The sequence below is a fragment of the Xyrauchen texanus genome, chromosome 42 (assembly GCF_025860055.1).
Source record: "Xyrauchen texanus isolate HMW12.3.18 chromosome 42, RBS_HiC_50CHRs, whole genome shotgun sequence".
Taxonomy (NCBI): domain Eukaryota; kingdom Metazoa; phylum Chordata; class Actinopteri; order Cypriniformes; family Catostomidae; genus Xyrauchen; species Xyrauchen texanus.
Genome location: NC_068317.1, coordinates 8,946,311 through 8,971,318, shown reverse-complemented (window position 1 = coordinate 8,971,318; position 25,008 = coordinate 8,946,311). Strand labels below are relative to the sequence as shown.

At 41.7% G+C, this 25,008-nt stretch overlaps 1 pseudogene; it reads right to left on the bottom strand.

Annotated features, from left to right (window-relative positions):
* LOC127634810 (succinate--hydroxymethylglutarate CoA-transferase-like) overlaps nt 1–25,008 on the bottom strand; it is a 101,515-nt pseudogene that overhangs the window by 40,392 nt on the left and 36,115 nt on the right.

Genomic DNA, 25,008 nt, shown 5'->3' with positions numbered 1-25,008 from the left:
AAACACAGTAGAGTCTAACACATAGATTTGATGCAATTTATAATTAGTACAAATAGTATCTACTGTTATGTGTAAATGGCCTTTGTCTTAAAAAAAAAAAATATATATATTATTGATGCTAAATACCTTGGTTCTTGTGTGGAGTAAACGAATATTGTGATATTTTTTAATTCTGAATGCAGGTGAGATGCAGGATTCAACAAAGGAAATGATTAGCAGTGAAAAAGACTACAATTATGTCTGTTACTCACAAATATCCTAAACTATTTGGTTTAGTTTAGACTTAATCTGACTCCATTAGTAATTTGATTTGACTCCAATTTTTAGACCTCAAATTTAGACTATTTCCAATCAGTTTATTATCATGAACTATAATAATTTTGCTTAATTTACTGGAAATAATGAGTATAGAAAAATCCAGAATAATCAAAGTTTTTACAATTTATTTGCCAGGTAGGAATAACGCTTTACATCAGAGAATCAGTCAATACAAATTCAATCAAAGCCAATTCATAAATTATCAGAATGAACATACAATAGACTGCAAATCAGAGAAACATACCTGCAATAGAGTAGGGCTGGGCGATATTATCTCGATATTTTTTTAGCAAATTCACAATATTCGATATATACTCAATGCCAAAAATGCCGAATTTGCATGTCCCGCCCACAGACATACGGATATAAAAGGCGGGATGTGCCTCTGTTCAGTCAGATTCTTTCTTCGGAGCTGTGCGGTTGTGTGATCAGCGAGCTGAGATACTCACTACTGTTCCACTCACCTCTAAGAGCATTGCTATGGCGCATTACCAGCGGCTTTCTACGCCAGTGCAGTCCACGCCCCTGGGCGTTTCAACAGCGTTTCCTAAAAGAGTATATTTCCTCTAAAGAGTTTACACATTGGCGTTGAACTTCTTTTTAAAGATGCATCTTTTTCAAGATGCCTTTCCGGCTTTGTGTAGTTCCTGGATGCGGTTGATATCTCTCCGCTTCTGACGGTCATATATGCTGCCTTACGTGTATGGGCTGCGATCACAACGAGGCAGCATTTATGAATGGTTAATGTTCTCATTGCGAGAGCGTGACCATGGCAACATTGTGGGCACAGCTTTCCTTCCTTAAAGGAAATGCCACTCCAGCCTCCCCCCGCGTTGTGCCTTCTTTTTTCGGCGGCCATGATTTTGCCGGGTAATACAGCGCCACCGGACGGGCCGCTTACACTCTGCATGCCACGGCCCTCCTGCAAAACCACCAGGCCAAGGCACTTAAAGAACTGCACTTGGGTAGTCCTGATCCTGATGTGCTGCTGGAACTGCGCTCAGCTACCGCCCTCGCCCTCGGGGCTACGAAGGTCACAGCACGGGCACTCGGATAGGCGATGGCCACCCTTGTGCTCCAGGAACGTCATCTAAAGCTAAACTTGGTCGAGATGCGGGAAACCATCAAAGCCCGCTTTCTCAACACCCCCATCTCCCAGCTCGGTCTATTTGGCGACACCGTTGAAAACTTTGCCCAGCAGTTTTCAGATGTGAAAAAGCAGACACCATCCAACACTTATATTACCTCTGCGTAAGACACAGCCAAGCCCCATCTGCTTGGGGTGTCCGGTGCGTGCTTTGCGTACCTATTTTTGGACCGCACACAGAGCTCTAGATGATTCCGAGCAGCTCTTTGTTTGCTGTGGCGGACAGTGGAAAGGAACACTGTCCTCAGCAGAGGTTTGTCCATGAGGTCATCAATGCCCTTGCACCGCCCTTCTAAACCCAGGCCGTGCCCGCCCTCTTGCGGGTTCGAGCACAATCTATGAGGAGCTTGGCATCCCAATACCCTTGTGAGATCAATAGCCTCCAGAGGGTTGAGTTGGCCCTGGCCCGTGTTTCTTCAGGTCCGAGCATGTAGAACTCGGTAACACAGGACAGCTGACTGGGTGTACCGATTGCACATAGCGCCTTTCCCCTCCACTGAGGCTAACACGTGCACTTTTTCTCCCAGGTGAGTCCACTAAACTTGCACTCCCTGGATGTTTATCCTCCATAGACCTCTGGCTCATGGTACTAATTACTCTGTACTGGAATAGGTGCTTGTGGCAGCGGGGGCGTGGTCAAGCGCCCGTCCGGGAGAGAAAAGCGGTAAGGGCGCTCACACCTGAGCTAAATGATGACTAACACCTGTGTCTAATTTCAGTAACATGAGGAGAGCGGCATAAAAAGGGCAGCAGTGACAGAGCAGAGGAGAGAGAACCCGAGCAAGAAAAAGGAAAACCTACAATAGTGTTGTTACAAAGAGAAATAAACAAAAGCTTACCCCTTAAGCTGACACCTGTTTCCGTCTCTTCAATCGTTGCCTCACGTTACATTGGTGCCAAAACCGGGACATTTTTTTTTGTTGTTATGGAGCAAGGTCGTCCCATAGAGTCCTCCCAGCTGGCGGAAATCCTCCAGTCCCTCGCTACTCTCCATCAAGGCCACCAACAATCCCTGCTTGAGCTCCGGCAGGATCAAGATCGGCGGTTCTTCGAGGTCATGCGGGCTCAGGCAGAGGACCGACTCGCTATCCGGAGCCTCCTCAGCCAGGAGGCTGCGTCAGCCCCAGCCGCGACCCCGGACACCCACGCTGCGCTGCCCCCGCCCATGCTACAGAAGATGGGGGTGGCAGATGATCCTGAGGCCTTCCTCGACCTGTTTGAGAGGACGGCTGAAATCTGGGGCTGGCCGCCCGAACAGTGGGCAGCCCGTCTGATTCCTCTCCTGTCCGGGAAGCACAGCTCGCGGCACAACAACTACCAGCGACGAACCTCCTGGCTTACTCCGACCTGAAGAGGGCCATTCTGCAGCGGGTTGGTCGGAGCCCGGAAGAGAATCGCCAGCTCTTCCGAAGCATGAAGCTGGAGAAGTCCGACCGCCCGTTTGCGTTTGTTCAACGGCTCCGGGACGCTTGTCGGCGGTGGCTGCTCGCGGGGGACCGCGACGTCGAGGGAGTTATCGATCAGGTGGTACTGGAGCAATTTACGCAAAGACTGCCCAGGAGAACGGCGGAATGGGTCCAGTGCCACCGCCCGGCGTCGCTGGAGGCAGCTGTTCAGCTCGCGGAGGACCACCTGGCGGCGATGCCGAGGGCAGATGAGCCCTCCCCCCCTCTCTCTCTCTCCCCTTCCCCTGTGTCTTCCCCTGTTTCCCCCTGTTCCCTCTCGCTCTGCTCTCTCCCCAGGGCCCGTTCCTGCCCCCGCGAGGCGTGGAGGATACATCAGACCAACTTCCCGGCTGTGGGAGAACCCGCCTAACCCTTCCCCGTCCTTCAGCCGCTCTCCTCCTCAGGTGGTGGCGCCCGCCAGCACGGGTGCGGCCGTGGCGCCTGGGCCGGTCTGTTGGAGATGCGGAGACCCGGACCACTTCCGGGATCAGTGTCCGCTGATGGAGGTGGGGACGGTGGTGCGGGTCTCCGATGTCCCGCAGGCTGCCCCGGTCGGGCTGGAGCGTACCGGGTCCCGGTAAGGATCCAGGGGGTACATACCAAGCATTGATGGATACCGGCTGTAATCAGACCACCATCCACCAACGCTTGGTTCAACCCGGGCTTTGGGCACAGCTAAACGGGTGAGGGTGAGGTGTGTGCATGGGGATATTCACAAGTACCCCATGGTGACTTTAACAATCAAATTCGGGGAGAAAAACATAGTGTGGAGGCAGCGGTTAGTTCCCGCCTCACCCATCCGCTAATCTTGGGTACTGATTGGCCGAATTTTAGAAATGTGTTAGAGGGAGTTTGTGCGGATGGGTCCTGCATGAAAGTGAGGAGGTGTGTGATGTGCGATGCTCTGGCAGGGGAGGCGGAGCGGGGCCGCCCTCGGCTGCTCCGAGTGACGAGGGAAGGGGCTGAGGGGTCACCCCTCCTCTCAGGGAGTTCCCTGAGGGGACTTCCCCTTGGAGCAGTCGCGGGATGAAACCCTTAAGCACGCCTTTGACCAAGTGAGAGTAATCGATGGTCAACAACTCCGGCCGGGTGTCGCCATTTCATATCCGTATTTTTCAGCTATTAAAGATCGGTTATATAGAGTGACGCAGGACGCTCAAACAAAGGAGGAGGTGACACAATTGTTGATCCCACGGAGCCGCCGGAAATGGTTTTCCAGGCGGCTCACTATAATCCTATGGCCGGTCACCTAGGGGAACGGAAAACACTTTTCCGTCTAATAGCCCGTTTCTATTGGCCGGGCATTGGCGGCGACGTCCGCAGGTGGTGTGCGGCGTGCGCGAATGTCAGCTGGTAAACCCACCGGCCACCCCAAAAGCGCCTTTGCGCCCCTTCCATTGATCGAGGTTCCCTTCGAGAGAATTGGAATGGACCTCGTCGGGCCATTAGAACGGACGTCACACGGACATCGCTTTGTGTTAGTCCTGGTGGATTACGCAATGCGGTATCCGGAAGCAGTGCCTCTGAGCAACATCTCAGCACGCAGTGTTGCCGGGCACTCTTCAAGATAATCTCCGGGTGGGGTTCCGAAAGAAATCCTCACCGATCAAGGCACTACGTTTATGTCAACGAACACTTCGCGAACTTTATGAATTGTTGGGCATTAAGTCGATTCAGCACTAGCGTGTACCATCCGCGAGACGGATGGGCTGGTGGAAACGATTTAATAAAACATTAAAAAATATGATCCAGTAAATTGCGTGCACGAAGACGCTAGGAATTGGGATAAATGGCTGGACCCCTGTTATTCAGCGGTACGAGAGGTTCCGCAAGCCTCCACGGGATTTTCCCCATTTGAGCTGCTATACGGACGACGCCCACGCTGGGTCCTCGACGTCATCCGTGAAACTTGGGAGGAGGGGCCTTCCAATGCCAAAAATGAAATTCAATACGTTCTTGATCTTAGAGCAAAACTCCACACACTGGGGCAGTTAACACAGGAGAATTTGCTCCAGGCTCAAGAACGCCAACGCCGGCTGTATGACAGGGGTGCTCAGCTACGGGAATTTGCACCGGAGATAAAGTACTTGTATTACTCCCAACATCGAGCTCAAAATTACTCGCCAAGTGGCAAGGACCCTTTGAGGTCACACGACGAGTAGGGGACCTCGATTATGAAGTTAAACGTACCGATAGAGGGGCGCGCGTCAAATATATCACCTCAACCTCCTGAAATTGTGGAGGGAAGAGGCGGCCTCTGTGACGTTGGCAACGGTAGTTCCGGAGAGGGCGGAGCTCGGACCGGAGGTAAACAAAGCCTGCGATCCTAACACCCGGTTCCTTGTGGAGACCACCTCTCACCACGCCAACTCGCAGAGGTTTCCGAACTACAAAAGGAATTTGCAGACGTGTTCTCTCCTCTACCGGGCCGTACAGACATCATACAACACCACATCGAGACCGAGCCGGGTGTAGTGGTGCGTTGCCGCCCTTATCGCTTGCCCGAACATAAAAAGAAAATAGTTCGGAAGAATTGGACGCGATGCTGGACATGGGAGTAATAGAAGAGTCTCACAGCGATTGGTCCAGCCCGGTCGTCCTTGTTCCCAAGAACGACGGGTCTGTACGTTTCTGTGTAGATTATAGAAAAGTCAATGCGGTGTCTAAATTTGACGCGAACGCAATGCCCCGTGTTGATGAACTGCTCGATCGGTTAGGTTCTGCTCGGTTTTATTCGACCTTGGATCTAACGAAGGGCTATTGGCAGATCCCCCTGACACCAATTTCCCGTGAAAAAACGGCCTTCACCACGCCGTTCGGATTACATCAATTCGTGACGCTTCCTTTCGGTTTGTTCGGGGCACCAGCCACGTTTCAGCGACTCATGGATCGGATCCTCAGACCGCATACTGCGTACGCCGCTGCTTATCTAGATGATATCATCATTTATAGCAATGATTGGCAGCGGCACTTACAACATCTGAGGGCCGTCCTGAGATCGCTGCGGCGGGCGGGGCTCACGGCAAACCCGAAAAAGTGCGCGGTTGGGCGTGTGGAGGTACGGTATCTGGGGTTCCACTTGGGTCATGGCCAGGTGCGACCCCAAATTGACAAGACCGCGGCGATTGCGACTTGCTCTAGACCCAAGACCAAAAAGGGGGTGAGGCAGTTCCTGGGGCTGGCTGGCTATTACAGACGGTTTGTACCTAATTATTCGGATGTCACCAGCCCGCTGACTGACCTTACTAAAAATGGGGCTCCAGATCCGGTCCAGTGGTCAGAGCAGTGCCAACAGGCGTTTACAGAGATTAAAGCTGCACTTTGTGGGGGGCCGCTTTTGCATTCACCTGACTTCTCTCTCCCTTTTGTTTTGCAGACGGACGCTTCAGACAGAGGGCTGGGGGCGTGCTCTCGCAGGTGGTGGAGGGAGAGGAACGTCCGGTGCTGTACATTAGCCGGAAGCTCTCCTTGAGGGAGACTAAGTACAGCACCGTAGAGAAGGAGTGTTTGGCCATCAAGTGGGCGGTCCTCACCCTCCGATACTACCTGCTGGGGCGGGCCTTCACCCTCTGCTCGGATCATGCCCCACTGCAGTGGCTCCACCGCATGAAAGATACTAACGCCCGGATCACCCGTTGGTATCTCGCTCTCCAGCCTTTTAAGTTCAAGGTGGTCCACAGACCGGGGTGCAGATGGCTGCCGCCGACTTCCTCTCCAGAAATGGGGGAGTGGTAGGCAGGCCGGATGACGCCCGGCCTGTGTCGGGCGGTGGGGGTATGTGGCAGCGGGGCGTGGTCAAGCGCCCGTCCGGGAGAAAAGCGGTAAGGGCTCACACCTGAGCTAAATGATGACTAACACCTGTGTCTAATTTCAGTAACATGAGGAGAGCGGCATAAAAAGGGCCGCAGTGACAGAGCAGAGGAGAGAGAACCCGAGCAAGAAAAAGGAAAACCTACAATAGTGTTGTTACAAAGAGAAATAAACAAAAGCTTACCCCTTAAGCTGACACCTGTTTCCGTCTCTTCAATCGTTGCCTACGTTACAGTGCTCTACAGGGTTTGGCCATCATGGATTAATCCCCCTGTGCGTATTTTCTGCAGTACGGTCCCCCTACCGGCAAACCTGCGCCTCCCTTTGGCAGTCCCCTCTGCCTCCCAGTCGCTGTGCTTGTAGCAACACCTCCCTCTCAGCAAGTAGGATCTACCACTTCCACATGTGGCCTAAAAAAACCCATGTGAGGTATTCGCCACATTTAACCTCCACCAGCCTGGGCAGGATGTGGTCTCTGTGGGGTCTTTTCCCCCTGAAAGAATAGGAGTTGGAAAAGAACGCCTTCCCTGATGCGTTTTATAGCTAGATGGTCCCAGCCTCATCTAACACTCTATTAGGTGAAACATAGAGAAAAGGCTGGGGCTGGCACGGCCTGCTCCCATGCTTGCCATGTCGCTTGTTCCCACCCCCAAGGGAATCCTTGGCCGGATGCCAGGAACCTAATAAAAACAATATGACGTCTTAGTGGGGTGTCGGGGAGGGTTACGTGCAGTCTTGTGCTCATGCACGTTTGGCACGCTACAGCCTACTGCAGCAGCATCAGCAGATCACATAACACGGTCGTAGGTGGCGCTATTGAATGGGGACACCTTGTGTCACTACAATCGACACAGTGTCGAGTGAGTGACAGAAGGGGAAAGACTAGGTTACTAGTGTAACCCCCGTTCCCTGATGGAGGGAACAAGACGTTGTGTTAAACATTATTATTTTATTTTATTTTGACTGCATGCAGTCATGTTTATTTCATCTACACTAGGAGCTTTTATCATGAAACTGGGAATGCAATGTTTCGCTCCTTGTGAACCACTGTCAAACTCTCCATTACTATTCCGCATTTGTAGATTTGTATAATACATTTATAGCAGTTACTAATGTTTGGAATTGAGAGAATGCTTGAACCTGTAGTAGCTACTTCACAATGCATATGAACTGCACTAAAAACACGAGCCCCCGCACGTCCACACAGATCAGCGTATCACTGGTTCATTCTGAATTTAATCACAGCCTTTGGCAGTTCAATAATCCTACTGTATGATCATATATTAATTTATTTGGGTGTGAGGTGGTGTCTTTGCGAGAACATTTCTATGCTGGTTTTCTCAGAGATTACATGCTGATTGTCCAGAGAGTTTTAGTCCAGAGGAATTCAGCCCTTTAAATGCAAATACTAAACAACACATCTCAGCTCCATCACTGAACTACTTCCTTAAAAGCAATTGAAATGAAGGATTGCAGTTATAGAATGGTTTGCACTTCTGCAACAACATACAGCATTACATACAAACCTGGCACCACCATCCTTCCTGATTTTGGGTGGTCCATCTCCAAAAGAATGCCATTGTGAGCAACCTGGGAATGGAGACAAAAGAATGTGATCCAGAGATAATTATTACTGCCTGGTTTTTACACTGCTTTTCTTTATCCCCGAGAGTGGTTAAATGGACAAACTGAAGCTACTAATTCACCGTCTTGTGATAGACCACACAAATTTGCAATCTTAAAACGTTCCCAACAAAAACAAGTTTAAACTGCCAGAAATGACAGTTCAAGATTAACAAAAGGTAGCATTTGGTGTCATGGGCTTACATGCTGAAACTGATGTCTTACGTCAATTGCATTCATTTCTTTTATCCCTTACACTACCTCCTGTCGGTACCCCAGTTATACACTGTATATTAAAAGGCACATTTTAATAACAAATTTTTAGTCTTAAAGGAAAAGTTCACCCAGAACTTGAGTGATGCAATTCTGTTATGATTTACTTTTCCATTTGCTTGTTCTAGGGACAAGTAAAAGGATGAGTATGTTTCATACTCTTTGTACCATGGAACACAAAAGGTGAATTTTGAAAGATTATTCTGACCAGAACTATATTGACCCAAATGTCTCAGATGAAATATGATGCTTTTAGACACGTTGTGTCAGCTTATATGTCAATGAAATCAAACATCATTGGTACTTGCATGTCATGACCAAACTGCAATCAGCTGTAATGTTTATAACGTTAAAAGAAAAAAACAAGAATAACCAAAACTCCTGGCAACATAATAAACAATTTGATGAAAACAATCTGACTTTCTAAAGCCTGGTAATTTGTAAAATTTCACAACGTAGTCCTGCTGTCCACATATGTGGACATACATTAGTAGCAAAACTATTTGCGCTAGAAAAAAAAGCTTGTTTATTAGGTGATACTAGTTTTTCTACTTGGGAAATGGAAAATTCACACAGCAGTCACGCTCGGTTCTCTGCAGGTTAACCTATCAAATGCTCTGTGAATGAGAGTGAAAGCAAACTATTAATTTTCTGGTTCTACTGCATTGGGATTTAGAAACCTCATTGCATAGCAATGGCTCACATAAAGAGCAATATTTTACTAATTAAATATTTTAGAGATGAGGATGTATATAAAAAATATTAACAATAGAACTTTCCATAACTTTTTAAGATTCTAGATATTTTCATGTCTATTTTTCCGGGCCTGGAAATCATGATTAGAAATTCCCTGATATTTGCAGAGTTTGCAACAGATGATGTGCCTGAGTAGGTTTCCAAAGTTTTTTTGGTTCTGTTTTGCTTGCCACTCTATGGAGTCTGTCAAAGTGCATTCATGTCATTAGCACTATAGGTTCACTTGTCAGTGAACTGAAGCCAGACAGTTATGTAAGAAGAAGTCCAGACCACCAGACGTGATGACACCCTTGTACTCTACCTCCCTCCCTCGCTCAGTCTTTTCTTTTATTTTTCAACAACTCCTCCACATTGTTTTCCCTCCATAATCTGTGCACTTTTTTGATCCTTCTGGGGAGAGTTCCAGAATATGAGATAAAGCCGCTCTGGATGATATCATGCTTTATTTAGAGGCAGTTTGGATGTGTGGCACAAGCCCTGTGCTAAGCGTTTGGACTACGGTGTCTCTTTTAGGGCTGTCCGTGCACAGAGTGTTGCGTTCTATGGGTCATGAGTGTTGGGTCCCAGTTCTTCCAATCTCTATCTCTCTCATTGAATTGATAACCTATTCTTTCTATAAAGAACCCATGAAATGGCTTGACAAGCTGTTTTCTTTCCTTTGTTGATTTATTTTTATGTCCTTTTGATTATTATTGTTGGTCAATATTTAAGAGATAATCTACAGTCAGCTGGTCATTATCGCAAAATAAACCCCAACAGGGTGGTCAGGTCCCGAAGGGGTTTATTTTGCAATTATAACCTGCTGACTATAGATTATCCTAGTTAATATATGGTAACTTACCAAATAAATAATTAAATGGACATGAAATAATAATTTGAGTTAAAATTATATTATTATATAATTAACAGCTGAATTCCATGTCTTACAGAGTTCTGTAAGGTGTTACTAATGTGAAAATTACCATCTGACTGTTCATTATCTCGCTTATTATAAGACTACTTGCTAAATAAACAAATACATGGACATGAAACATGAATCTGAGTTGAAATTATTTTATTGGCTTACTTGTAGAGGTCACACAAGCTGAGAAATAGAAAAGATGACACAGAATACCTGGATGTATGCAGGTTTGGTTGGATTACTTTAAGAAAGTATTCTGGGCTGAATGCTAAATAAAAAAAGTAATGAATTCAGAATACTTATTATTAGTCATTATTATCTTAATTGGACTGATACATCTCCACTATTAATCTACTAGTGAATCTGAATGTTTCTTTAAATTAGATGTCAAGTTGGACACTAATATTTTTAGGGCAGAAGGCAAAGAGAAGGCAGTTTGAGGTCAACTACAATATGTTAATATGTTAATATGTTAACAAAATGTTAAGCTTCTTAAACCATTATTTGATTGGACTGACAAAGAATAATACATTTCGACAAAATAAGATGAGAAATGCAATAAAAGCATATTTATTATCAAGTGATAAATGGATGCCACTTGAAAAAATTTTACAAAATAATGAGGTCATTTGACTGCAATATAGTCTATTAATGCATTGAATTAGGCTTGCTTGCATTTTTCCATATTCCATATTTAGGCTATTATTTACTTTTATTTATTAATATAAAATTATTTTCTATCTCTTTTATTAAATTACACTTTTTTATTACATAACCTTTTTTGTGTGTTTTTGAAGTTGTACTTTTTTTTGTGAATCACTTTGTATGAGATGTTTTTTTTTTTTACTTTAAAAATGAGAAACAAATGTTAACAAATGCCTGTATGTTACAACACGTGTCACACTGAACTAGCGCTCATACATATATCAGCCACCCATTTTGCAGTAGCAAAATGTATGTTTTTCTGTCATTGTTTTGACTCTCAAATCTTCAAATAATTTTCTTTGCTGTACTTTCGCCCATATTTTACCTATTCATATTATTATAATTAATAACTGCTATTTCTCAACCGTTTTTTATTTTAGTACTGTTCATTCGGTTTTTATCCTCTTGGTGACCACGGTCCATTTTATTAAGTATCCCCAAAAAACACAACCCGCAATTTGATCATTTTAATTTGCTATTGTGTTTTCAAATTAGCAAAATTTGTTATGACAGTGGCAACGCTGCTCAAGCGCCGCAGCTCCTCTAAAGGAAGAGACAGCGAGTTTGTAGTGTGCACTTGTGTGTTAGAAATACAATTTCTTGTTTGATTGACAATAAATATATATTTTTCATATCTGCCCTACTTTGTGTTCATTATGAGAGAAGTATTTAAAAAGTACAAAATTGTATAAAGTAATTGTATTCTGAATACAGTCACATCATTTTGTATTCTGAATACGTAACATGTCTATTTTCACTTTACCCCCAGAAGTGTGGTCATTCCAAAAATTCATACCACTGGTTGGTACAATTGACCAATCAGAACTGAGTATTCCAGAGAGCGAATAATAAGACCATGCACATTATGACCAATGACATCTTGGTTTAAGCCCATGCAGATGTCAGTCAATGTTTTTTTTTTATGTTAGACTTTACATTATACATCTTTGCTAAGACTTTTGTCACTAATGATAGCGTTCCTTGGGTATTAATGTCATCATTCCATGTTGCATTCTAACATCTTCAGTGACACAAAAAGTTGAAACAAAACCAATCGTTTGTGCTTATTTTGGCTTTCTTGTTTTCTTTTAATTTTTATTTGCTTAGAAAAATCGGACTTTTTGACCTAGTTGCATGTTGATTATATAATCAATTCGGTGCTTCTATTGGTTCTTTATAAGACAAGTGTTGCATAAGCAGCGCAGGAATGTGGCCAAAAACCAACATAGGATGATTTCCAACATAGGAAATCAAAACGTTCTGGTATCCTTACATTGATCCCATTCTCCCGTGTTTCTCCCATCAGACATTGGGTTCTGGTCCCAAAGAAAACAAAAAGTAATCACGTTTGCATTATCAATTATTAGCATGATTTGGTATGTTGCATTTCCTTCTAAGAATACGCTTTTACTCCACCGACAGCTAGAATTAGTGTTGGGGTTTGGATTGGGGGGTAGAGTTAATAAAATATGCATTTATGTTCAATTTATTACATCAACTGGAGTTCAAAATGCCCATACATTTAACAACACTTCCTGCTTCGGGCACTGGGGGAAGTAATTTGAATTTCGGTAAGCACAGACTGATTTTAGCTGAAGAACTTTAGACCTACTGTCCCTGATTTCACAGTGAGATGACTGAAAATTCTGACAATACCAGAGGCCATGATTCATCGCAAAGCCAATTAATCAGCCATTGGTGAGCATGTCAAAGTGTCAAAGATGACTATAATGACCAAAATAATATACAAAATCTGCACAATTCATCTCAGACAGCAAAAACGTGGCAAAACTCTTGCAATGTGCATTCAGCTTTGGTCAACCCAGCTATTTTTCATCACATAGTGGCTAAGTAAAGGCATAAAAGAGTTCTGATAAAGGGTTTGCACATTTTTAGTATCAAGAGATGTAATATGGAAACAGTTAAGCCAAGCCGAATCATTGGGCTTTTGGCCATGTAGTCCTGTGCGCCTGCCCAGCAGCCATACATTTGTCTACCTTAGTCAATATGTGCATCATCCAACACATCCGCTGTTTGTTCATGCAGCCTTTGAAATGCAAATGGATCAACTGAGTATGGAGAAGTGGAGTAGATGTACAGCAGAGGAAGGGAATTTTGTAGGGAACGGGACTGGGCACAGAAGGTTTTGTGATGGAGTTAAGAAGGGGGGGGTAGAGTAAAGAGTAAAAAAAGAAGAGAAAGAAAAAAGGAGGGAAAGAAAATTATGATGCATTTTCCAGGGGAAACCTTCATAATGGATCCCACTAGCTAGTGGCATGTCTTTTTTCCAGGAAAGAAAAACAGAGGTTCTCTGCAGTCCCATGCTAACAAAGGCAACCCTAGATCCTGCCTGACCAATGCCAGAAAAAAAAGCCAAAGAGTCTTTCAACAAGGTTTAATCAGTCATAAGCTACAGCAGTTCTGCATCATTCATGTATGTGTGCACGTTTATGGTGCTTCTTGTTCAATACACATGGTGTAAATCTGTAATGGACTTTAAGATTATAATGTGTCACCATGTGCAAAGATGGCAGCAAGCAGGTTCCAAACTTTTGGACTTGTGCACCAGCCAAGCAACAACTATTTAAATGAATGGCCATGCTAATGTATAGCTCTCTTAAGGTATTACCAAAAAAAATTAAAAACAAACACAAAATAATTAATAGGCAGAGAGTGAATCAGCTAGTTTTCTGAAAGGCTATAAACATGTCTGACACTTTTTTGCTGTTTACAGAGTGTAGTGCTGTCAATGAGACAGGATGTTTCAGGACACATATTTCAGCTATATCTGTCAGGTAGAAACACTATATCGTGCATGGTATTTTAAAAAAAAATGCTTGTAGCACCTTTAGGCACAGATGCAAGTCTGTCACGGTTATAAAGACGTATTGTTGGAAACTTTCCTTCAGGCAAGTTGACGTTCCATCTACGCAGTCTTTGCTATGCATGTGCTAAACAAGACCTTTGGTTGCTACATCATCCCTTTGCAGATTAGGAGGAGTGAAGTCTGGGTAACTTATGGCTTTCCCTTCATATCACTGAATTATTCGGTCGTTGTGACTTTGCCTGAGAATATGATGACCTGCGTGGCATCAGAAGCTCTTAGGGTTGACATGTCAGTAAGAATAAAGAGCTGTACGTGAGATAACACCTCTCATGCACTCTACTCCTTCATAGTCATTAACTCCACAAGAGCATCTGGATTGAGCAGAGGCATATGACAGAAGGGGGAGTTCAGAGATTGATGGCTGATGGGTAAGAATACAGGGACAATGGAAGTGAAATATTTTAAACATTCAAGATCAAGAAAATCTTTTTTTTTCTCAGCAAAACCAGAACTGAAAAGAAACAATTCAGAAGAAATGTTGTGAAATGTGGTTGCCAGGGTTTTTTGGGTGTTTTGGGTGACAGACTAACAGCACATCTCTCCTCAACAAAATCTAAAAATGTTATGTATCGTACATGTCCATAGCACAATCTTTGCTGGACCAGTAATGTGGAAGTTTGATCCTTATAGAGTGTAACAGTGCCCGCCCACTTTTACAGCCGTCTTGGTTCTGGAAGTATTTTCCTCATTCATATTTGCTTAGGGATTTAATTAAATCCTTCATAAAAGTGTTCTAAGCCATAAAGTAAACCAACCAACTCCGAGGTGAATTACAACAGTCACACAACAGTCTCTAGAATTTACTCCAAATGGTGGCAAAAAAATATAAAAAAATATCCATTGAGGGGCAGTTCTGCAGACAGAAACGCATTGTTATTGAGAGAGGTCAACAGAGAATGGTCAGACTGGTTTGAATTGACAAAGTCTACAGTAACTCAGATAACCACTCTGTACAATTGTGGTGAGACAGAAAGCTATTCTGAGATGCAGGTTGGCCCTGTTTTGGCGGAATGAGGGGGACCTACACAATATTAGGATGGTTGTTTTAATGTTGTGGCTGATCGTTGTATATAGTACAAATATAGATGTAATTTGAGAGTGTCGGCAGACCACCTCGATTGCATCATAAAAAGGAGTAACATTTAGGTCTGTTCTCACCAAAAACCAACTGGATCACTTCATATCAATTAAACCACTTGAGTCATTCACTTGTAATCCGAGGATGAACAGAGCTGAAATATTATCCTAAAAAAGTCAATTGAAGTAAATGTGGACAACATATCAGGATATTCGGTGTAAACGAATTTGACAGATTTTTAATAACTAAATTACCATGATGAAAAATCTGCCATAACCACTAGGATACAATTACATTTCTCTGAACAGTAAAGTGGCTTTAACCTAAAAAAATAAAAATTCAAAATCAGCAGCCTTTGTACCCAAAAGTTATAAATCTGCAACTTCATCATAACTTAATATTAAATCTCACTTCCGTCTTCTTGGTGGATAGCACTAAATAATCAAATGAATCTGGCGGGACCACAAAGTAATTTACGAGTTTTGCGAGACATGTGGACACCAAATCTGCAGCCCGAAGCCTGCGACTGTCTGTCAAACTCTCATTCTGTTGTGCAATAAAGGCCCATGTGCCAGTGAGCGCCTGGCACATCATCTCCATATGTGTGCCCTGTTGCCCCTGCAGTGTGGTTTAAAACCAGACCACTGAGTCTGTGTGCTGTAAAATGCCTGTTTATTTGTGTTTCTCTCACTTTTAATGGCTGCCTCCAAGGCCTTCTTTCATTCAAAGAACCTCCTTTTTCTCTCCCGACGGTTGGCAATGCTGTGATGGTGTAGGAGTAATAAAAAAATAATAAGGCTCAAACAGTGATCGATGGCTTTAATTTAAACATCATAGATGTGTTATTTTTGGTCCATCAGAATTTATTACACTTGCACCTTCCGTTTTATAATGCATAGGCAACCTGACATGAAAGTTAAAGCTATGGGATCTTGCCTATAGATTGCAGGAGGCAGGAGCTATTACAAGAAGCCATTAAGTGTCATGTTCTCGAGCAACCAATAGTGAATGGTGTAGTTACTATTCAAAATGCATGAGATATGGATTCAGATTTTTAAGTTGATTATTGACAGCTAGAAAAACAAGACAATGTCCTCCACCAGGCAAAAGAAAAGTAACAGCATACCTCTGCCCAAAGCCTTTGATGCACACATCTGCAGCTTGACCTAAGATGGAACTTTGTACTTCATTTTGTTAAAACAATGTAATTGTAATGACGTAACATAGGCAAACAGTGATTCATAAATGAAGGATGGTTTGAAACAAATTTAGATCAAACGTTTGACATTTAATATGGAAGGTGTGGTATGGAATGTTTGCTTCAGAGGCGGCATGGAGAAACAATTAGCTAAACCACTGGTCTGCCAGCCCTGTCACTGGCAAGAGTTGAAATCAATGTTGTCAACCAGCACTGAGAAGATATTAAGATCACTACTGCTCTGGTTTATTTTGAACCGCAAAGTATAACAGTTTGAAATCAGCTCATTCTGACATCATAACAAGAAAGCCCATCATGACCCAAAAATAGGGATGTAATGAGATAAGTTAACAATCAAACACGTTGTTCACAACACAAGATGCATCACAGACAAAATCAGGTCATCAATAGAAGCTGTAACCTGCCATTATAAATAAAAGTGATACAAATTATGCCAGGTTAAAAAAAAGCCCCAGGGTCCAAACTAGCAGATTTAATCAGCTAGATTTAGATCCTTTAGCACTAGAGAATTAATCAGCATGTGTAAATATTGAAAACTTGCTAGCAGTTCTTGTTAAGGCATGTATCTCTATTATTATTGCTGATATATAAGATTAGGGATTTGAACAAACCCCTAAACCCAAGTATAACACTTTGGTATGTAACTTGTCTTTCAAGTTTTTGCAACAGACATAATGATGATACCTCAAACCGTGTTCAATTGAGAAAAAGTGTGCTATAACTTTTATAAACAATAAAGACAAATAAAGAAACTAATGAAAAATGTTCTTAATATTTTTACTATGTTTAAACCCTAACCCAAATCTAAACCTAACCATAAAGTGTAACCCCTTACCCATGTCCCTAAACCTATCCATTATTTTAAAAGGAAAATATCTTTTGAGTTTTGCGGAAGAAAAAAATGACGTGTTTGAAAGAGACACCTTCACGATTTCACCATCTTGTACTGAAACTATGTTGGTAAAATCACTGTACTGACTCACAATATACAAAAACTCAACTAACTATGGCCAGTTTTCATCATTGGCGAGTTCAGTACCAAGATAAGGAAACAGCGTTATTTCCAAACGAGGGTCTATTTGCAAATGATCCAGTGGTTGGTTCACTGGAAAATACAGGACCCACAACATTCCTATTCATGTACAACACTGATTCCATTCCATTGCAGGGAATACTCAGACTGTAGGTAAAATTGATAGATTTTGTCGATCCCTTTTCATTGTTTTTGACAATTATTTGTTTGTTTATTAGTTCATAAAATGATACCATAGAAGTGTAGTCAGAGGCCAGGTGTGGATTACAGTGCCACACTAAACTGTATTCAGAAAGGCCTATTTAACTAAAGACCTGAGACCATCAATTATTGGAATGAAAGCCTAATATAGACCAGATGTTCCCTCCTATTTTCCATAGAAGCTGTACTGAACAGATTTTTTTCATCCTTTCCAAGTCTCATATTGATTAGACTAGTTCTGGTTAATGATGGCAAGTTAAACTAAATTACAGGCAATGAAAAAGAAACACAAGACATTGCAATCAAACAATCTTTCATATAGATTATAAAATAAGACATTAAAGCCAAATCAAATCAAGTTAAATCCTGACGTGCCTGAAAGGTAATTAGGTATGGTTTACATTGGCCCCAAGAAGTATTTGGACACTTTTGGACATTTATGTCACACTTAAAAACACATGAATGTCATTGCAAAAGTTGAAGGGATAGTTCATCTAGGTGAATATCTCAACTCTGTTGGTCCATACAATGCAAGTGAATGGTGGCCAACATATCATCATAAAAGTAATCCATACAACTTTTTCATTGTACATCTTGCCATTGCAGTCTCTAGGCACAATCATGATTTCAATAACTGAAATGTTTTGCTTGAAAAGTGTTCTTGCTATATTCTGTATTTAAATGCCTCTTGCTTTATATTTTATTATGTAATGCAAGACATTCATACATTTTAAAGCATGACTTAAACGTCCAAACACTTTTTGGGGCCGGTGAATGTTAATGTTATTTCAATCCATATTTCATAAATCAACTCTGTAGAATGTTCTGACAGAAATGGAGATCTTAGATTACAGATGTCTTCATACAAATGTCTAGATTTCAGATAGACACATCATATTTAGGGATAAAAGGCCGCTTCACCATTTCCCCCTCCTTTCTTCTTCAGCGCAAATGTGACACTCTAATGAATACAATAAATCACATTTACAATAGTTTACAACTGTGATTGCACTGTAATCCACGTTGGAATTTGATCCAAATGCTTGTCTAAACTAACCTCATTATATTTCTTACAGATGGCCCACTTAAGCTCCTGTTACAACTAATAGCAACCATATGAATAAGGTGTCATGAATACATCTGTTCAAAGCTCTGGATTGTGACCTGCCAGGTGTTTTTTTATTTTTATTATTATTTAGATTTGGGCATTAACTGTATTAAATTATTCCAGTTTGGGCTTAGTATGGGCCAAAATGTATCATATCATATGCTCTTTTATGCCCTCATCAAAAGACAACGCGATGATGAGAGCATGATATTTTTGTGGCTTGGGCTACCATCCACATCTCAAACATCCACCTCTTTACATGTTCACAGTCTTTCCAAGTATGTCCCTGTTTTCCATTTCTTTCATTTTTCTTTTCCACACAAGTGTCAAACTAGCTTTCACTTTCTTTTGATATTTAGGCAGCTTATATGAAAGGATTAATCCGCATGGTCCAGAGAGCCTTAAAGATGGATATAATAAAAAATACATAAAGGCAGCTTGTCAGCATTCTATATAGTCATATTGAGCAGGGATTCTGAAGAGAGGTAGAAGGATTTCAAACACAGCACCTTCTTTTATGTTTTTTTTTTTAATTATTATTATTTTACCTTTATTTAACCAGGCAAGTCACATAAGAACAGGATTCTTATATACAACAACAGCCTGGCAAGATGTTTCTGCTCTATTAAACAATTAGGAATAACTAAACAATTACAACAGATTACATCAGAAGGTAAATGCTGTAAAAAGAAAATTACAAATTGCACATGTAGAGTACAGATTAATAAAAAAAAATTATATTAGCTCAGATAAAATGGATAAAGGAGTCTGTGGCGATATCAAAACAATTCTCTGTTTGTTTGATCGGCCGATGATTCATGTTGAATCTTGAATATCGCAATGATTTTAAAACCAAGTTGGGCCATTACGTATCCTAAAAGCATTTTAGGCATTTTAGGCATTTTTAAAGTTTTATTTAAACAGTTTGCAATCCATACTTGCAAATGAATTGTAAGTTTGAGATTGTTAAAATGAGATGTTTTAACAGCAAAAGGTAACGTAGAGTGGTGGGGTGAGCAAGAGATTGAGAGGCATTAAATTAAAAGTAATAATAAACATAAAATGTTCAGAAATGGGGGAAATAGTGTCCATGGGGAATAGTGTTCAAAAAAAGGGGTTTCTGGCATCCTCTCGGTGAAAGGGGTTTTTGTGTAAGATGGGAAGTGTCCAGAGGAGGATCCAGGACGTGAGCAGGGTCCGGATGAGCACTCGCTCCCCTACATGGTCTGTGGCACAAGGGGCGGCGGCTTCGTTGGCGGCCTGTCTTCCCTGGAGCCGCTGCGAGTGTGAGGGGAAGGCGGCATCCATTCCTGTCGGCCGCTACACATTCTCCAATCCCCCAGCATTGCATCTAATTCATGCTGGAGGTCCGAGAGAGTGGGTCCACGTATCAAACCCGGCCTGAAAAACACACCATGATTCATTTAAACTAGATTTTGCTATATTTTATTTATTTCATTTATCCATTTTGAATCTACTTGGCAACATATCGAGATATGTAATGAATATATTCAAAACACTTTAATATTAAGAAAATTGTTTAGCTATATTGCTCATTCATGTAAGCAACTCAGCCCTATTCATGTGCCAAACAAAATAAAAGCTTACAATAATTGTGTATTTTTATTGTAATATAAGTCTATATTTAATCTCAGTCTTATAGACACTAAATTAAAAGCAGCCACCTCCAGCAGACCTCATTTGTCCATCTGTGTGTGGTGTATGGCTTTGATTACATCTGTAGGTTCTCTAATGACGATGGTTTAACTTTAGGCTGAAAGTCTGACACCCCACTCTATGCTCAGGTCAGAAAAAAGCGTCTAGTGCACTCTGCTGGATGAAAGTGAATGGTAAATGAGCTTTTTCCAGGCCTGCAAGCTCATATTTGAGTTTAGCTAATTTCCACATGGGATGAACATTAGCCTTAAGCCTGGTGCACACTTCACGACTCAAGCTCGTCTCCTTTAATGTTGAGTCGCCGACTGGTCTGCAACGAGAAGTCACTGATCTCACATCCAATGGTTGTGTCGTGTGCGCACTCCTGTGACACTCCGAGACTAGTCGCAGAAGCTATGACTATGAGAGATTATAAACCAGCTTGAAATTTTGAATCATGTTGTCATGTGTGAGCACCGGCCTGACGAGCAAGAGACCAACAATGAGCCACAGCCAATTAGATATAGAGCACAAGAGGAGAGCATGGTATTGAGCATGGCATGTAAGGAGACAAAAAATATTTAGAAAATAAAATAAAAACACATATCACCCACATCTCATTTGATCAAATTATAATAACTCACATGGACACCAGAAAGTCATTTAATGCAAGAAACCTGCTTTAGACAGCAACATTTGCATTTCTATGCAAGAAAGTAGTGGCATTGCTGTTCAACAGTGGGGTTTCCCTCTTATGTCATACTATTGGGTTCCCCTGGTGCACTTGAGCACATACGCACAAATACATTCTTGATGCCTCTTTATGCAAAAAAAACAAAATAAGCCCTTTTCTTAAGTACATGAAAACGGGGTCAAATGTCTTGACAGAATCAAAAGATCAAGGCTGTTTCTATCCATAAGTGGTATAAGCCATCGCTTAGGGCCCCCGAGCCACCAGGGGGCCCCACAAAGCAAGGACTTTTTTCTGTGAGTAAGGCTCAGGCAGCTATTATAGCTTTATTAGACAATTGTAGCGGCCCCCTTGTGGCCCGAGAGGGAAGGCAGAATGTAACTTCAAGGAGAGAATTGTAGCTAGATGTTGGGTGCACACACTTAATGTTTTTTGTTTTTTTTTGTCATCACAATGAGCACCTACAATGGGTTTTCCAAGTAGGATTTCGATTAGGGGCCCCATACACTCAGAAATAGCCCTGCAAAAGATACATTTTGAATAAAATAAACTAACAAATACTATGCTTCTAATCACAAGTGAGTAGTTTTAGTTTTTTTCACCAAATCGTGGAACTATGTTGGTTAAGATGGAACACAGGTTGGTTAAGCCTGTGACCAGTCTCAGGGCAAAAATGCCACTGAAAATTTAAAATAAGTTGTTTTTTGTCTTTTTTTTCAATTATTATTATTATTATTACTAACTACTGATATGATTACAAATACACACATTGTGATCATCATTTGAATTTTGGCTGAACATACTGTAATTTGTAGCGCACCGTCCAATGTCTAATCATTGCACCACTGACGTGCACAGATGGACGTGTCTGCATCAGTTCGGTAGCGAGCTCCCGCGTTAAATTCTGTGACTGTCTGCTCCTCTCATTCAAAATAAACAGTCCTAGTGAGTCACGCTAAGCGCTCTCTGTGCATAAATGTGGTTATCTGATAGATACATTTAAATATTTAACTTAGACATTACTTTTGAATCATACAGTATGAAAGAAAACACAGTTTTGTTTTGTGTCATTACTCATGTCAGCAAGACTTACAGTGTGGAAAAGGCCAACCATGGACAGACCGAAAAGGCTTCCAAAGAAGCAGTTATGTGTATGGATGTCAACTCTGTGAAGAGAGCTTAAAGGTGCAATAAGTAACAATTTTCATGTAATCTTTTTGATAATATGTGAACGACTTGTAAAGCAACTTAAAAAATTAGCCCTTCCCGGACTTCCTTGGTTGCCTATATATGCCTATAAAGCCTGTATAATGAATTTCAAAACCTTCATTCGGTTTTGGGGTTCAAAACCGACCCTGAATTTGCATTCTTCTTATTGGACAGGTAAGCTTACATAACTGCAAAGCATCTGAAATTTAGTGCCATAAGTATTGATCTGTGTAATTTTAGCTAACTTGATCTTGCCTGCTAACGCTGATGAATTGCAAGCTACCTTGCTTCGTAACTGTCAAATAATTTCAACGATCTTCTCTTTATACTAAAAATCAGGTATACAGGATAAATTCAAGCAAATATGCTGGTTTCTTTTTTGTAGTACAACATATACAATAGTGTATATTGTATATTCTGTAACGATGTTAACAAACAGGCAGAGACGAAGGTGATGAAGTTGAGATGAACCCAAGTGCAGTTTTATTCTTCAAACGTGAAACCAGTATCCCAAACTATAAATGTGAATGAAACAAAAACAAGAAACCATGGATCTAACTAAACTTGACAAAACTAGACTTGGCGTAACATGTACACTGGCTTGACTAAACTAGAAAAAAACAACAAGTTTACATGTACACTGGCTTGACTAAACTAGAAAAAAACAAGGTTACATGTACACTGGCTAGACTAAACTTGAACAAAACAACAAGGTTACATGTACACTGGCTTGACTAAACTTGAACAAAACAACAAGGTTACATGTACACGGGCTTGACTAAACTTGAACAAAACAACAAGGTTACATGTACACTGGCTTGACTAAACTTGAACAAAACAACAAGGTTACATGTACACTGGCTTGACTAAACTAGAAAAAAGCAACAAGGTTACATGTACACTGGCTTGACTAAACTTGAACAAAACAACAAGGTTACATGTACACAGGCTAGACTAAACTTTGGTAAAACAACAAGGTTACACGTACAATACCTGACAACCGACAAAGGCAAACATTAGGGTTTAAGTACACAAGACATGGGTAACAAAGCCCAATGAACAAACATAACTCTAAAAAAAGATAACAAGACAATTAACTAAAACCAGTGATAAACTAGAACTGAATCAAAGTAATCAAACAATGAACCAATGAAAACCAGACACATGAACATGGAGGGAAAACAGGACATCACAAGACTAGGTAACAGGAACTTAACAGGAATTTCAAAATAAAAATACACAAACAAAAGACAACAGGGAATATGTCACACAATCATGAGCAACAGGTAGCTGGCTGCAGTTCACTTAATGGCCACATGTGTTATTAATAACAAGGGATTCTGAATCGTACATACTGCACCTTTAAATATCTGTCCAGTGGAAAAAGCTTCTCAAAAAAATTGGAAGTGCCTTCAATAAAACCAAAGCAAGTGTACCTGATACAAGTTATTTTTTTAAGAATGTAAAGATATCACAAACTGTGTATTTTTAGAAACTGCAGAAAGCCTTTCAAATATAAACCTCGAATTTGTATTGCAATAGCCCTGGCTGAGTTTTTTGGATGGACCACCCTCCTGTTTCCAAAGGCAGCAACTGATACTTCCTATTACATCTCCAAAGGCCTGCAAGCAACAGTCCTGGTTTGCGTAAAGTCCCAAAGAAACACCTGAGGTTAGGCCATACTGTTTAAATATCAAATATGCCACACACATTCTTGGGCCTTTCTTTTTAGAACCAATGAGTGTTCAACAGCTCACAGATTGCTGTGTTGACCTCAGCTGGGCTCAGATGGGAGTGAGGAAAGCTTAGGAACTCCAATTTCAGCCCTGATCAAATACTTCACAGGTTCTCACCTGTCACTACTGAAGTCAGAACTTGGATTATTTTATCTTAGCCAGCAACTGGATGTTTGTCTTGGAACGATACTCAGACTTTATGGATGCCTGGAAGACAGATGTCTACAGAAGCATCAGTGTAACAGCACTAGGCCAAGGGAACTAGCCTGGGTTAAGGTGAATTGAATAACGAAGCACTGGTCTTGATTAATGGCTGTCAAAACATCATTTGATATGGTTTCATATCTAAAAACTGTCCATCTTCAGGTAGGATGTACTAGGCTTAGACCCTCTGAGTCTGAACGATGGAAAGGAAATTCCTCTAGTAACCAGGTGGGCACATGTGCAATTTCACAATATAGTAGTCAGCAAAGTATGCATTTTACTATGTAAAGTTGGACTTGCATACAGTGAATCCATCCAGCATTAGAGGTATTAGAAGAATTCACAGTCTCTCATCATCAGCCAATTCCAGAAAGGCCTATAAACCCTTGAAGGCAGACATTATTGATGATATTTGTGAGGGAAGGATTTACATATGTACTTCTACAAGTGGACCAGGTACATTAGGTTAGTCATGAGCTAATCTGACTCCAACATAAAGTGGATTTTTTGCAACTATAAACAAATGTTGCTAAATAGGCACTGGAGAAAAGAGATGGCACATCAATTCTACTCCAATGAAACATGAAAATGAATGTCAATGTTGGAGTGACCATAAAGGCCTTAAATTAACAAAAGCCAGTGCAGCAAGTAAATTTCGAAAACTCAAAAAGGAACAAAACAAATGTTGCTCAGGGGAAAGGGAGGGAAACCCCTCTGTCAAGCTGAACTTCCTCAAGTCAATGTGCCCAAGAAAACAAAAATGGCTAAATGTGTCCAGGAGGCCAAAGCACAGACATGATCTACCTAATGTTTACACAGGTGGGCTTCTATTCAGCCATGTGGTTGGCAAAAAGAAAGGCAGACTGGGATAGAAAAATGTGATAAAAGTCAAACTGTGATAAAGAAGGGAGAGACAGAGCAAGCAAGAGACAGATAAAGGCAGAAAATGAAGACTGGGGAAGTGATGTTATAATAACAATAAATACAAAGAAGGGTGAGTAGTAGCAG